Source organism: Bombyx mori, chromosome 1 (genome assembly GCF_030269925.1).
Source record: "Bombyx mori chromosome 1, ASM3026992v2".
Classification (NCBI taxonomy): domain Eukaryota; kingdom Metazoa; phylum Arthropoda; class Insecta; order Lepidoptera; family Bombycidae; genus Bombyx; species Bombyx mori.
Window position 1 is genome coordinate 2,253,174 of NC_085107.1, and position 16,872 is coordinate 2,270,045.

Genomic DNA, 16,872 nt, shown 5'->3' on the forward strand with positions numbered 1-16,872 from the left:
ATTTACAACTGCTGAATAAATCTTCAATCTTCTGAAAAGAAATTCTTCGTTTTCACAGATTTATATTCCGCGCATAACTCTACGAAAACGAATTTAACGGGAAAAAAAATCTTTAAGAAATTTAATAACGCCCACATTCCAAAAAAACGACACGGCCTAAAGATGATTTGATTCTTCTTATAATGATTACATAAAGACAGCGAGCGACGCCTCCGCTAAAATAAAGTATAAAAATATTTTTACTTGATAAGAAAATGAAGTTTTTATTTTGTATGATTCATATGAATCAATGCTCATGTAGTAAGCATGTATGAGACTTGCGGGGCTTAGCTCTAGTCTCGGAAATTTTCTATTTAAAACGACTATAGTTCATTGAAATTATCAAATATAAAATATCAAATAGTTATTATCAAAATAACCCTTCTACTCGTATCTGTTCACAAATATTTATAACGACTGATACCATGCACCCTACGCTTTTTTACAGTAAAATCATTTTTTCTTACACTATCTTTAATTCAAATTTATTTTCTATTTTTTAGTTGGATTTTCTATAAAAGCGTATTTCGTTAGTTTTTTTTTAAATTATTATTCATTATTCACTTTTTAGATGACTTTCTATTGTTTCAAAATTTTCTTAAATATTGTATTGTTATCGTTCCTTAATAAGTATACCAAATTTCGATTTAATTCAACGTTTTGAAGGGGGTCAAAATCATGTTCAAATATTCCGTTACAAACTAATAAAAACGTATTAAAAAGAGTGTATTTCACACTTTTTTCACTGTATATTTCAGAAACCCGATGTTTACAATTAATACATTTTGTGTCACTTTACTGCACCGATTTTATCAAAAAACGTTCTGCGGTCCGCATCTATTAATGCACAGTCCGTTGCTCGGATCGCCATGAACTAAATCATACTGACAAAACAAATCTCGTACATGATGATACATATTCAATATTTGAAATTAACATACTAGCAAAATCCCGCTCCGCTGTGACTCTTGGTGATTGTATGAAAAATGCACTATGTAAAATGAACACTATTATTTGACAGGAACCATGTCATGACAAGAAACTTATAGAAGAAAAGATCAAACAAATCGTTGGACCCATTCTCGTTAGATGTTATCCGTTGTGGCTATTGATGTGATGCTAATTTAGATTGAGATATTTTGCAAATACCTCGATGTAGCGTTCAAGATTAGCTCGTTCCAACCCTGATTAATCTTAAAGCTAGTTACGGTCTTCAGAACTTGCCAGTTAATACCTATAAATATGTAAATCGAATTTACATTGTTTAGTACATACAGGGTGTTATTTAATATGAAATAGCAATTATTTAATATGAAAGATAACAGTGTGACCAAACGTAAATCATGAGATACGGATATGGGACTCTTCACCTTCTGACCATCTGTCCCGTCACCGTCCACCCCCTATGCTGACTGAATGGTCACCTTCACCCGTGGACACAAGAATTGCAAGGAACATCGCCGCTATGTACCGCTCAGAAATATGTTCAAGTCTTTGAATTGGACATGTGACAGCGCTTAATAAAAATAAAAAAAAAGTAGAAAAACTCGAGCACCTAAACTTTTTAGGTTTTTCTAAAACTTCTAAACTTTTTAGGTGTACTACGTTAAAACTAAATGTCCTACCTCCTAGACATTAGAAGCGTACATAGACATGCATATGGAAATGCAAGGTAATCTCTTTATCCGAGTATGGAAATGCATAGCAGCGGTGGCTCTCTTGTTACGGTTGCGACGTGTTTTATTTGTCGAAATGAAAACGGAAAATCTTACGTTTGTTGTAAACATTGTAGACCAACATTCAGTTAAAAATATTTATTTTCTTACGTTTTGATTTGATAATAAAAAAAAATATAGCAAGTTTCATTATTTTAAAATTTTCACCCTAAATTTACCATTTAATTGTTATTGATATAATATTCTTCTCGTGGTTCGTTAGAGTAGATTTCTTAAAGAAATTAAGCTGTGTCTTCTAAATATTTTTACAACTATATAATGGAGTGTTAACCATGTAGTTAGTAGTTACCTTTAATACATATAAAGAAAGGAGCCTACAACACTATCGATGAATTAATTTCTTAAATGTTTATGTATGTGTATCCGTCAATTAATTTTAAAACTCTTAGAACTCTTTTTGTGAAACTTTTTTATTTTCTTATCAAACCGGTCGATCAACGCCGCGCTCTGTTTCTGTTGAGAAACAATCTCGCATATCAAATGAAAATAAATAATAGTTTAAAAATAACTAACAATATACGCTTTTATAGAAAATCCAACTAAAAACTAGAATTTTTTTTTTAATAAATTTGAATAAAAAATAGTGAATAGTGAATTTGAATTAAAAATAGTATTTTTTTTAAATATTTTAGAATAAAATAATCACGTTCCTACGAAAACAGCTGATTGCTTTATCGTATAAAGCTATTCGTTGCTATATCGACAAAAGTTTCTGAAAAAAGTTGAGCTTGATGAATTCGCCCATGTTGCTTGCTACTTTAAATGCTTTTTAGATTACATATACTATACGATAAAAATGGGTTTCGTAACTTTTTTCCTTGTTTTTGATATAAGATTACGGAAGGCTGTATGTGTTTTCGTAATCAGAGGAAACTGGATATTTTTGTGTATTTATAAACAAGGTTTGCGTCACAAAACTAATTATAGAAATTTTTTGTCACGTTCTCTCTCTCTCTCTCCCTCTCTCTCTCCCTCTCTCTCTCCCTCTCTCTCTCTCTCTCTCCCTCTCTCTCTCTCTCTCTTGTGAACGTACTGATGAGTTCACTTAAATCTAATCAGGAAAATGTTTGAAATGTGTTTGTTTGAATGCAATTACAGTGTGACTTTTCTGCCATAGATAATACACTAAAATATAGAGATGATTGAAAGTGCACTGTTAATGGTAATAACTATAAAAGCTGCTATAAATTCTGGCCGTAAACTCTTGTGAATTAACGCGGGCGTCACGGTCACTACATCCCTGCATTCGCTCACATTCGAGTTGAAAGCCATGAATTAAGTGATGGACGCGATAGCTGCCTCGATACAATTCGCGTAATGATCACGTTTTATCTAAATTATAATTAAAATATTTATGTTATCATTGTTTTGCCATATTTTTTTTGGATGATTCCACTTTTTGTGTTTTGCTGAAACACATTCTTAAGATTCGATTTTTTATGAAGATTTATGAAATAATATAAAATGTACAGATTTGATTTAATATTTTCGGTTCCTCGTTCCTCTGGTGTTGGATCGTTACCGGAGCTTATAGTTGCTGTGAATACAACCACCCACCTGGCGTAGAAGTCTTGTATTGCAAGCTATACACCCTTCAAACCCGAATGCATGATTGCTTCGAGCAGGAAAAAAGAGGAATGTTGGTTGACTCCCGTGCGTCATCACAATACGCCCTACGTATCATCTGACTCAACGCCTGAATCAGTAAAAGCAAGAGGCTTATCTTTGGACAACCAGCTATTTGTGTGTCCGAACAACATAACCATTGGCTACCCAACAGATAAGGGGGTTACCACGCACGTAGGAGTATCCGACCATCTTATTGCGCATGTCCAAGTCGAAAGTGGGGCATGTTTAATGCCCGTCAGAGTTATGGTTGAGAACACAACGATTTCGACCGTAGGTAGGTTAAAAGACGAAATTGTAACACTGAGGCTCGATTTTTTGTTTGTTTCGTTATACGTCGGAAATGTTCTGCTTAAATGAATGATGACTTAATGATTACGTTTAGGTTGGGGTTTTCAATAATTCCTCTATTCCGTAAACTTGTACTTAAATTGTAACTGTAAATTTCAGGAAAACATTATAATGAATATTGTTTGTATTTTTTTTTATACCTATCATAAGATTATCTGGTCTTTGTATTATTTGGTGTATTAATATAATTACACGACTTCAAATGCAAAGATTTCGGGCTCTGTCTCTTGATTAACAGCTTCTTCGATTAGCTCATACGGAAGATCCGTTCCGAACGTTAACAATCCCAGTCCGAAATCTCCACGTCTTACATCAACGAAATCCTCACTTCGGTAACACTCGATCATGAAATCACTATACAACTAAGGGTCGATTCGACCAAACAAGAGTAAATCTTATTCTTAGAATAACTCGTCAGTTAATCGAGAGTAAATCAATTTTACGTTTTACCATCTACAATTCTAAGAATAGTGGGCCTATTCGGGAATTGCTACTATACCGCCGTTTCGCACGGAATAACGGAGCTATTCCTAGAATAAAGTAATGGCGTCTGTCAGTCCAACATCTGATTTCTGTCATTTCATAAATATTTATTCTCTTTTAATTTCAAGTCAACGCAATGCACTAAATGATTATTAATAGTCTGAATGCAACGTTTAAACGAAAAAAGATAAAACCACACGACAAAACTTGATAATTCCCTCAAACAAACAAGAAATAAAAATAATACGTTTGACAGCTGGATATCTTACACAACAGCTACTTTTTCACACTAAAATACGGCAAAATCGAGTTGACGATTTGTATGCTCTTACACTATGCCGTTGAACAACAACATTTATTTGCCGGATTTTATTTTTGTTCACCATTCACTCTGCTATTCGCGTATTGTTATTCCTAGCGCAAGTATACGTGGAAAAACGACTATGAATTTACTCGAGATTAAAATCATGGAATAGGTTATTCCTCGTATAGTTACTCGAGTTTAAATTTAAGTTTGGTCGAATCCGCCCTAAATGTTGTTATTTTTTATTTTTAACAATGTCATTAATGTCATTAACAATGTCATGAATTCATGTCATTATAATTAATCGTACTTTTTACATCAGAACTTCACTTGAATTCGGAATATGATATTCTAACACACGTATTCATACTCAGAGTCGTAGTTGGACATCCTTGACCCAGTGAGGGAGAGGGGGAAGGTCTAATCATTAGGAGGTTACGGGCATTGGGCACGTGGTGTTGGAGGCCACAAGCTGTGCCAGTGCGCTTGCGCGATATTCTCGATATCTGCATTGCTCGGTTTGGGGGTCGGGCTTGGGAGTCATTTTCGTTCTTCACATAATATCATTCGGATTTACGGTTTCCGTAGTATTTCCTTGGATTTTAGATAAAAAATAAGTAAAAATTCAAAACAAATAAATTTTAATAAATTTGAATTAAAAATAGTGTAAGAAAAATGATTTTATTGTAAAAAACCGTGGGGATGTTATCAAAATAACTCTTCTACTCATATCTGTTCATAAAATATTTATAACTACTGATACCATGCACTTCACGCTTTTTTTTGGTACAGCTGTATTAATGGTAATACATTTGTTTTACTAGTGTAAACTGTGTTTTTTAAAATGTGTGTCGGTCTCTTCATTGCTGAAGGTCGTGTCTAGTTTGAAATGTTGATCATTTGATGCAATATGCTTCCTCACGTCTTCGTGTCTTTCGTCGGTCTTTGTAGCCCTGGTTATTTGCCGGCCGGTGAGCGTCTTTACCAGATCAGATCAGCGGGTAGGTAGATGAGCGTCCGCGTGATCTTCTTCCGTCAACCTAAGCAACTAAAATCAGCTTCCTACGTTATCGGGGTCTCTACGAGCGATGTGACCGTTTTTGAAATACGTTTACTGGTGGTAGGACCTCATGTGAGTCCGCACGGGTACCTACCTACCCGTACCACCGCCCTGCCTATTTCTGCCGTGAAGCAGTAATGCGTTTCGGTTTGAAGGGCGGGGCAGCCGTTGTAACTATACTGAGACCTTAGAACTTATATCTGAAGGTGGGTGGCGCATTTACGTTGTAGATGTCTATGGACTCCAGCAACCACTTAACATCAAGTGGGCTGTCAGCTCGTCCACCCATCAAAGCAATAACATAAAAAAGTTTAAGAATTTTTTTTTTTTTACGTGTTTTTTTCGGCTAGTCTTTAGGTAATGTATTTCGTATTTATGAACTTCCTTTTTCTGAATTGTATTTATTGTAAAGGTATTCACTTTTACAGGAAGATAATCGAAAAGTTGACAAGTTATAAGTCTTCCTTTGGTTCGACATTATACTTGAAACCATCTTCGACAATTCGGCCGTGATGATTACACCAATTATTCAAAATCAACACTGTCGGTCCGTGGATTGGAAGAAGCTGGGCACGTGCTTAGCTGACACCGCTCCACCAATCCTCCCTTGCGGCCCGGATTCAACTCCATCCCCCGAGGATACCGTCGAATCCATAAACATCTTCACTGATCACGTCTCGACGGCGATCATAAGATCCTCGAAACAAGTTGATGTGGAGGACTGCTTCCACCGCATCAGACTTTCCCCCGAACTTAGGGACCTCGTTAGAATTAGAAACGCGGCAATCCGGGCCTACGATCGATATCCCACGGATTCAAACCGGACTCGGATGCGTCGCTTACAGCGGGAGGTCAAATCCCGCTTAAGCGACGCCCGAAACGAAAACTGGGATAGTTATTTAGAAGAACTCGCGCCCACTCACCAAGCATACTGGCAACTAGCTAGGACCCTCAAGTCCGAAACTATAGCCACTATGCCGCCTCTCGTACGCCCCTCAGGCCAACCACCGGCTTACGATGACGATGACAAGGCAGAGTTGCTGGCCGATGCACTGCAAGAGCAGTGCACCACCAGCACTCAACACGCGGACCCCGAACACACCGAGTTCGTCGACAGGGAGGTCGAGCGCAGAGCTTCCCTGCCGCCCTCGGACGCGTTACCCCCCATTACCACTTCCGAGGTCAAGGAGGCGATCGATAGCCTACAACCACGGAAAGCTCCCGGCTCCGACGGCATCCGCAACCGCGCGCTTAAATTGTTACCAGCCCAACTGATAACGATGTTGGCCACCATATTAAATGCTGCTATGACGAACTGCATCTTTCCCGCGGCGTGGAAAGAAGCGGACGTTATCGGCATACACAAGCCGGGCAAACCGAAGAACGAAACCGCGAGTTACCGCCCCATCAGTCTCCTCCCGGCGATAGGCAAACTATACGAACGGCTCCTTCGTAAACGCCTCTGGGACTTCGTATCCGCGAACAAAATTCTGATAGACGAGCAGTTTGGATTCCGCGCCAGACACTCGTGCGTCCATCAAGTGCACCGCCTCACGGAGCACATCTTACTAGGGCTGAACAGGCGGAAACCCATTCCGACAGGAGCCCTCTTCTTCGATATAGCGAAGGCGTTCGACAAAGTCTGGCACAACGGTTTGATATACAAACTGTATAACATGGGAGTGCCAGACAGGCTCGTGCTCATCATACGAGACTACTTGTCGAACCGTTCGTTCCGATATCGAGTCGAGGGAACGCGTTCCCGGCCCCGTCACGTCACAGCCGGAGTCCCGCAAGGCTCCGCTCTCTCCCCGTTACTATTTAGTTTGTATATCAACGATATACCCCGGTCTCCGGAGACCCATCTGGCGCTCTTCGCCGAGGACACCGCCATCTACTACTCGTGTAGGAAGAAGGCGTTGCTTCATCGACGACTTCAGACCGCGGCTACCACCATGGGACAGTGGTTCCGGAAGTGGCGCATCGACATTAACCCCACGAAAAGCACAGCGGTGCTCTTCAAAAGGGGTCGCCCTCCGAACACCACGCTGAGCATCCCCCTCCCGACTAGGCGCGTCAATACCCCCGCCCCCGCCGTTCGCCCAATCACGATGTTCGACCAGCCCATACCGTGGGCCCCGAAGGTCAAATATTTAGGCGTCACCCTCGACAGTAGGATGACATTCCGCCCCCACATCAAGACGGTACGCGATCGTGCCGCCTTCATTCTAGGACGTCTCTACCCGATGATATGTAGGCGAAGTAAAATGTCCCTTAGAAATAAGGTGACACTCTACAAAACTTGCATACGCCCCGTCATGACCTATGCAAGTGTAGTGTTCGCTCACGCGGCCCGCACTCACTTAAAGTCATTCCAAATTATTCAATCCCGTTTTTGCAGGATAGCCGTCGGAGCCCCGTGGTTCGTCAGGAACGTCGACCTCCATGACGACCTGGACTTAGAGTCCATCAGTAAGTATCTGCAGTCGGCGTCCATGCGCCACTTCGATAAAGCGGCACGACACGAGAACCCTCTCATCGTGGCCGCCGGTAACTACATTCCCGATCCTGCGGACAGAATGGAAAGCAGTCGACGTCGCCCAAAACACGTCATCTCGGACCCGCCCGATCCACTAACGGTGGATCGGGCTTTTAGGTAATTCAAGCACCGGTCACCGTTCTCGTCGAACCCGTCGCTTGCGACGAAGGGCTCGACGAGTAAATTAACTCTCAGACACAGCCCACTGAGTTTCTCGCCGGATCTTCTCAGTGGGTCGCGTTTCCGATCCGGTGGTAGATTCTGCGAAGCACGACTCTTGCTAGGGTTCGTGTTAGCAACATCGTCAGGTTTGAGCCCCGTGAGCTCACCTACTAAAGTTAGGGCTACGCTGATATAGCCGCTAGGGCTATCAGCTTAGGTAGGAAAAAAAAAAAAAAAATGTCGGTCCAGTAGAACTGTTAACATAAGCCCAGTATGTATCCGTATTTGTCTTTAAAACGCCTATGCTTCTAACAGGAAGCCCATTCATGAATGAATGTTCATGAATAAGTGAACGGACTTTGTATGTTTATAATATATTTGAATGTTTGCATAATTACCAATTAATAGGGTATATAACGAGCCCGCACGGGTCGGTTGATAGTTCCTATTTGTTTATTACGGGTAGCGAAGTCATGCGTTCCGGCTTGAACGACTAATATTATCTTACTACTCATCATTTCTTAATTACCGATCATCATTTAGCACGAAGGCGAGACGTTTGCGCATCTCTAATTACACTGCCCTTTTTTCTATACTAATATTTTATAGAGGAAATATTTGTTGGTTTGTTTGTATTGAATTGGCTCCGAAACTACTAAACCGATTTAAATAATTCTTTCACTGATGCCAAGCTACACTATCGCCGGGTGACATAGGCTATATTAATTATATTTTAAAAAAAATTAGAGATTGTGTAAAAAAATTACCTAAAATTCTGCACATCGCGTGCGCTACTACCCAAGCGAAGCCGAGGCGGGCCGCTAGTCTTCAATAAACCTACTCCACTTAAGTGTACTAACAGCATTCAGTGATAATATATAACTTAAAATAAGACATTGTATGTTTTAGGTACTCATTGAAATTTTAGTGTGACTTTACATACGATTACTGGTCCCTCTGTAGTTGAAACTCGAGTATATTTAAATGACATTATAAGTTTGGACCAATGATATTTCATATGTAAAAAGAAAATCATTGGCTTGGACATTATTATTGTTATATTATCTATACTTCTATAATCACAGACTTCGCCAAGACTACACTATAGACAAATGATATTAAAGACAAACAATGTTACTCTATTCTCAATTTGATCACAATTTTCAAAAATAACAAAAGTTTGACAATATACAAAGAGTATATGTGTTGTATCAAATACATGGTAGTGTGTGTAATGTTTTCGTTATTGATTTATATAATGAAACGTTGACGCTTAATTAAAAAAAAATTGACATTCTGCACTTCTTCTCTATATTCTCTATAAGTGTGAGAAATTTGATAGTCCTCCTTCCGCGCAATTTCGTAAAAAGTGGTACAAAGTTTCTGCTTCACGTATTAATATCGGTATTAATTAACTGCTAAAAGATTCCGAAAATATATTTAACAAATGTATTTTAAGCCTCGTTTCAGAGGGAGCACGGGGGCAATGAAGGGGGAATTTTGCGAGCTCGACGTTTTAAACTACGGCTTAATGAAATAGGAAATTACTAAAACGACAAGAATATTTTTGGACCCTTTGTTCGGAAATTTAATAATGTTTTCATTAAACGAGTACAGCGTTCACTAGGCGAGTACTTTATTACCGTTTCACCTTCAGGAACGAATTCAATATAACATGTATTAAAGGTTTGTTGCTAACGTAGGAGATTCGAAAACGATTGCATTAGTTTGAACATAGATAATAAACAAATAAACTAGTTATAGATAAGTAACTCAGGCACTCAACAAAAATGCTTACGGGCTTCGGCCACTAGATGGCTTCGTTTCGATTAGTTTCTCATTGCTCCTGTAGATGGCAGTAACATATTACCTATCCTATATTTTATTTTGAATGAAGGATGTAAATTTTCAGAAACCACAAATTGATAAAATTTAATCAATTTGTGTGTAACAAATAAAGACTTGCATTTTTTTTCTGTGTATAATCTAATAATAATTAAATGCCTTAACTTTAACAACATCTAAGTTTAGGAGCATCCGCTACAAGATGTCGCTAGTTTCCATACAAAAAAAAATATTTGTCTTAAAGTATAGCAGTTTCAGGGCCCTGAGCTTGGACGCGACGATTTCAAGGCCAGTCGATGTAAGGCTGGTTAGTGATAGTCAACCTACTGCCGACCCTGTATCGATCCGCCCTTCTCATTTAAAGGCACCTGTGGCGACGGGAACTGAATCTCATTTTGTCGAAGGTTTTTTTAACCTTAGATAACGCAGAGAGAATAAGTTGGGTTTCTTTTTTAATTTGAAATACACGAACATTTGAAAGTTGAATGCATCGCACTGGCATGAATTTGAATACGTTCCAAGCATATCTAAGATGTGCCGTGTACATCGTGTAAGCACACCTTATTTCGATTCTCGAGTAGATACCATTTTTTTCTTATCTTCATAATCATAATTATTAGAATCAACGACAACATGAACACCGCAATGTATTCTTTGACACGGTAAATATTAATTTAGAGTTATACGTATTTTGATATACGTATCTATGCATGAATGTAAGGAAAGCATGCAATTAAATTTTCTCGTTCGAGGTTGAACATTTCCACAGCGGTATTAAAATTTTCAAAGTCATACAACAATGACACGCTTAGATACTCGTTAAAGAGAAGCTTATTTTTTTAGTCAAATGAATGTCTGCATTTATGATGTGAGGTCACTAAGTGTGTAATGCAACAGAAAGGTGTCTATAAATTTATTAAACTATATGATTTTTAGTAATAGCAAAGTCATTATAGTTAACGCAATAATATTTGTAGTTCTACCTATTAAGTTACGGACTTCTTATTGAACCGTAATATTTAATAAACAAATACGTTCTTGTACAGTTAAAATTACTAAAACGTGACCATTAAAGTGTGGCTGTAATTAGATTCGGCGAAAATACGGATGGTATTCCACTTGACCTGATTGTATTCCATGTCTCGTGCCAGCCGCGGCACTTAAGCAGTCCCGGCTATTATCGATTGGTCGTTAGGCCCGTACTCCAAGGACGGATACACCTTATTATTGCTGTGTGGCACGGAATAGTGAACCACCATGACTCGCAAATTTTACTGTTTAAACCGCTAAAGAATAGTTTATATATAACATTACCTTTTACGGTCTGGTCATGTTTGTTCTTTTTTTGTTTTTTTCATAAAAAAAATTATTGCTTAGATGAGTCACAAGAGGTCCTACCACCAGTAAAAGTGCTCAATAGAAACAGGTTGCATTAAAGGGTTACATTAGAAATTAGGTTTGCTTTGGGTTTTTTTACCGCTGCTTAAATCAAAACGCAAGCCCAGTCCATAATATATACTTATTTATGCCTCGCTTGGAAAAACATATACCAACAAACTTTTGGATATATTATATTATGTTATTAACAACCGCTATCACCATATATTTGAATTGGCAAGCAATCGCAAAGTAACCATATAACTTTAGATACACGGTGACCATATCTGCCCATATAAACATAATAAAAAAGGTAATTGTGCTTAAGATTATTTTCTGTTATCCTGTTGGTAGTTTCCTAGAAATTGGACTGCAGAAGAGGAACACCTTAACATTCCATATTCCATAGATTATCACTTATGATTACCATATGCATTTTAGAAACGAAAATATTGGCTCCTTATTCAATTAATTAATTATTCGAACATACGTGTCGTCTTTTCTAGAAAATTCCTTAAAATGTTTTAAATTCTTAAATTCTCTTGGAAGCTTAAAGACGACATATCGCATTTTGTTGCAAGTGTCCGTAATAGTCAACCGTAGTACTTTTTAGGGACGGAAATTTTCAAGAACTTCAAAACGTTCGATTCATTAAAAAAAAAAACGATATTTTGATTACTTTTGCTTAATATCTTAGGCAGCACACCGAATTAAAAAAAAATAGTTTTAGTCGCCTTCACTATGAAAGCGCATTTCTTAAGTATTTGAAACATTTTTATTATTTCAAGATTTAAATCGATGATTTATTCGGCTCACGTACGAATCGCGTCTGTTGTAAGTGCTGAGCGTCGTGAATGCTCGAGAGATATGATCAGTCGAATCTAGTGTATACTGTTTCTGACTACAGTTCAACGCTGGGATGCTTTCGATTAATCCAGCCATTGATCACTTAATTCCTTATACGGGCGTCGCGTGGTCTGAAATTATTCTGCTTCAAAGTCAGTTAAATTCTAAATAATCCTCTGTGTGTTTCTTACAAAGAGCCTCCGGCATCGTTCGTGTTCTATCTTATTTAGAAGTAAATGAACAGCTTACATAATAACGTAAATAATAAATTTTGTATTAATTCTCGGAGTTCAATCTCCCGGAGGGCACTTGAGATGATGTAGGTGTTTCTTATTAACTTATATATTACAAGGTTGTATAAGAAACGAGTAGGTATTCAAAATGTATTAAGTTTTAATGAACCTCCTTGATATATTTTTACATATATATGTTTTATATTTATTGAATAGGCTAGGGAAAATCGAGTGTCTTATCACAGGTACGTGGTATCAGTACCACTGGGTATTGTAAAATAATCGTTCCTAAAATAGAACGTTCGCAATTCAAAAATTTAAGGTAAAGCTATAAACGAAATGTATTTACGACGTTTTTATTTTAAATTAAATTCTTTTAACGGTCACTGCAGGATTTATAAGCTTGCTTTTTATTATTTTTTAAACTGATAATCCGCTGACATTATTATATTATTAATAAACTAACATCTTTTCACGTGAGTCGGATTTATTTTCGTACCGTAATCCATAATCCAAAAAGCCATGAAGCACAACCCTCGCGACGATAATAAGGCTGGCGGTTGCATCGTAGTGATTGATCCGACCGCGTTCGTTGCGCGCTATTTAATCGCGGGTCTTTCGTTGCGGAAGAATATTAACCGCCCAATTTGAACGTCAATCGTTATTGGAACTTTGCCGGGGGCGCTCGGGTCGACCCCGGAGATCGTTCGATGACGTCAAACCAATATCTCTGTATACCGTTCGGCTTCATATGACCAGGTGCGGTTTTGATCGACTTTTATGAATGCCACATTTATAACAGATTCGATGGTGAAATTTCAATGGATTTTCAGTAATGAGATAAATCTTTTTGCACGATTTTGTGTTGATTGTGAGTTGAATTAAAATCGGTTTTTGGTTAGCTTCTATCTTTATTGTATTCTTCAAATTCTCTCTCTCGCTTTCTCTCTCTTGCTCTCTCTATCTCTCTCTCGCTCTCACTCTCTTGATCTCTTTCTTCCTACTCACATAATGGTGAAGTCAGCTTTCTTTACTTTTCCTCCACTTCGCTCTGCCTTCGACAAGAAGAAGCAGTAGAATGATTAAAGGAATCTTTAAAAAAAAAATGAATCTAAGAGAACGGGAATATAAAATAAAAGCGTCCCTAAAAATGCGGATTCTGTGTGCGGCATGCATTATAAACCATTCCTTTGTGACATTCATGTCTCTTTCGGTTTTCTGTACTGGAAATTCATGTTGACATTCCCTTTGTACTCTGTGTATTGTATCAGCTTAAGAATTCGTTTATGTAGAAACGAAGGAAATTATTTAAAAACGTGTACCTTTAGAAAATTATAAAGCGGAGTATCGCGCAGGGAATGGTGTTCAATACGTGCCACAATCACCATTTTGTACACAGCGCCTCAATTATCTTGCGTTGTATCATGGCTACCCGCCACAGACTAACTCACAGCCCACCTGGTGTTAAGTGGTTACTGGAGCCCATAGACATCCAAAACGTAAATGCGCCACCCACCTTGATATATAAGTTCTAAGGTTGCCAACAATTCTTCATTGTCAACAATTCTTCAGTGAAGATTTCTGTAATCAACCTTCAAGGTATGATGATCCGTTTTAGGTTCGCGCTTTTAAAACTCCTGTTCATTAAGCTACTGCATTCATTTAGAACCTCTTTAGTTTGTCCACCAGAGCATCCCATCACCGTATTGCTCTTAAAAGGCAAGATGATCGAATAGCGCTAGTTGATGATCAAGGTCTACCTTTACAATCAATACCGCTTTAGAATAAAAGAGAACAGCGACAGGGTTTCCCTAGAACTAAAAATATGATGATAAACATTGGGGCGGTCCAGATTAATTTTTTAATCTATATATTAATACGTGAAGCAAAAACTTTGTACCCCTTTTTACGAAAATTGCACGGACGGAGGACTATGAAATTTTCCACACTTATAGAGAATGTAGAGAAGAAGTGCACAATGCTAATATTTTTTGAAAATAATTGATAAAAGATACATTAAATCAATAAAGAAAACATTACACACACTACATACCATGTATTTGACGCACACACGCATGCATACTGTTTATTGTCAAACTTTTGTTCTTGGCGTCTGTTGTCAAATTGAGAATAGATTAAATATTATTGTCTGTCTTTGTTAATATTTTTTATAGTCTTGGCGAAATTTGTGATTATAGAAGTATAAAATACAATCATAATAGTGTAGAAACTTACAATTCCAATTAATTATAGTCGAATTTCGACTACTGCGGGACCACTAGTTACTTATAATAGACGTAGCCAATCAAAGGCATACAGTATTCTCAGTTTAATTATTTTATATACAAATTTCCAACTCAAAGAATGTTCTTTGAATTGAACGATGAAGTTTAATTTAGCTAGTCCGTGCATCGGAGACGTTCTCAAAGGAAGCTTTGTGAGGTTTGACAGTGTATTAATCGATTCATTCTAGTATTTGCAGAGAATTTTGATTATTCCAACGCAAGCTAAAGTATACCAGAGCAACGCTTTATAGAAACTATTTAGTTTAAAAATAAAACAATCGATTACTGGAAATCGATTAGACAGATTGCGAGTGAAAAAAAAAACCAGTACTTGTTTGTGTCAGAATAATCTATATAACCATAAAAATTAATTGCTGTTCGTAAGCCTCGCTAAAACTCGAGAACGGCTGGACCGATTTGGCTAATTTTGGTCCTGATTTATTATATTTGTGGAAGTTTAGAGAAGGTTTAAAAGGTAGATAAATATGAAAATGCTCGGAAATAAATAAAAATAACAATTTTGTTTTTCCTTTGATGTCTCCCCCGTCGGACGGATTCCTTTTGTTTGTGTTAAGTTTATTTTATACAAAAGTTTAGGTCTTTTATTTATCGATTGAGGTCTATCATACCCGGCAGACTTCATATCACTATGAAGTCTGCCGGGTCAGCTAGTGAAAAATAATTAAATAACGATCGATCGTCGATTAAAAGTCTCTGTCGCAGAACAACCAGCGGCTATTGGCGTAACTGCCATCGGTTCTTTCGATCGACGGGATATGGAAGCCGACTTTGACGGTGCCGCCAAGTCATTAGGCGTGGATCTGAGTAGGGAGACGGCGGATGGTCGATTTGGAGAGAGAAGAGCGAAAAGAAGAGACTGAACACCGCTCTTTTATTTAAAGTGTTGCATTCGCAGAATTTCTACTGGTGGTAGAACCTTTTGTGAGTCTGCACGGGTAGGTACCACCACGCTGCCTATTTCTGCCGTGAAGCAGTAATGCGTTTCGGTTTGAAGGGTGGGGCAGCCGCTGTAACTATACTTGAGACCCTAGAAATTATATCTCAAGGTGGGTGGCGCATTTACGTTGTACATGTCTATGGGCTCCAGTAACCACTTAAAAACAGGTGGGCTGTGAGCTCGTCCACCCATCTATGCAATAAAAAAAATCGCAGAAGTCGAGCATCATCCGCCACTAGCGACAAATCGGTGCTGATTCGTTTGATGAAGACAGGGCGTTGCCCCCTGACGTACAAGACAGATCGCGAGCTTGTCCATGTCGCATCCATAGTTACGGCACTCTTCTGTCGGCTTAGACCCGATCCGGCGCAAGTACTTCCTGAAAAAACCGTGCTCAATCGGCACCTATACTGGTTGAAATTTGAGGCGCCCGCGGTCATGATTTACTGAAAAAGGTATAACGAATAAATATATAACGTTAATAAAAGTATGAGTATGAAAACCAGACCTATCTATTGTTAACCCGTCGTAAGCGCGGGGTTGAGTAATAACGTTAGTATTTTAGGAAAGACTAGCGACCCGCCCTCGCTTCGCTTCGGAAACATTAAATTTTATTATTGATAGCTGAGACCCGCACTGTTACCCGCTGTTATTGTCGTACCGACGCCGTGCGGCAAAGCCAGTCATAAAAGAATTAGGCTTCTTAGCCTCCTTATATTATCAGCTACCTATCAGTGAAAGTCTCGTCAAAATCGGTCCAGCTGTTCCAGAGATTAGCCGGAACAAACAGACAGACAAAAATTGTTAAAAGTGTTATTTTGGTGTATACTTAATGCATGTACTAAAAAGCGGTTATTTCAATATCACAAACAGACACTCCAATTTTATTTACAGGTATAGATGAAGCAACGAATACGTCGCAGAACTAAAGCATTGTGAGAATTGGCGCTCCTGCAGTGTTAATTTAAAGTTACAATGGTAATAGTAATTAAGGAAAACAATCCTCCTCCCTTAAAGTGCAGACTTGG

At 38.3% G+C, this 16,872-nt stretch overlaps 1 protein-coding gene across 2 annotated transcripts in view; it reads right to left on the reverse strand.

Moving 5' to 3' along the window:
- The window catches only part of LOC101742128 (glucose transporter type 1), a 194,716-nt gene that overhangs the window by 163,918 nt on the left and 13,926 nt on the right, over positions 1-16,872 (reverse strand). The window lies entirely within an intron of this gene.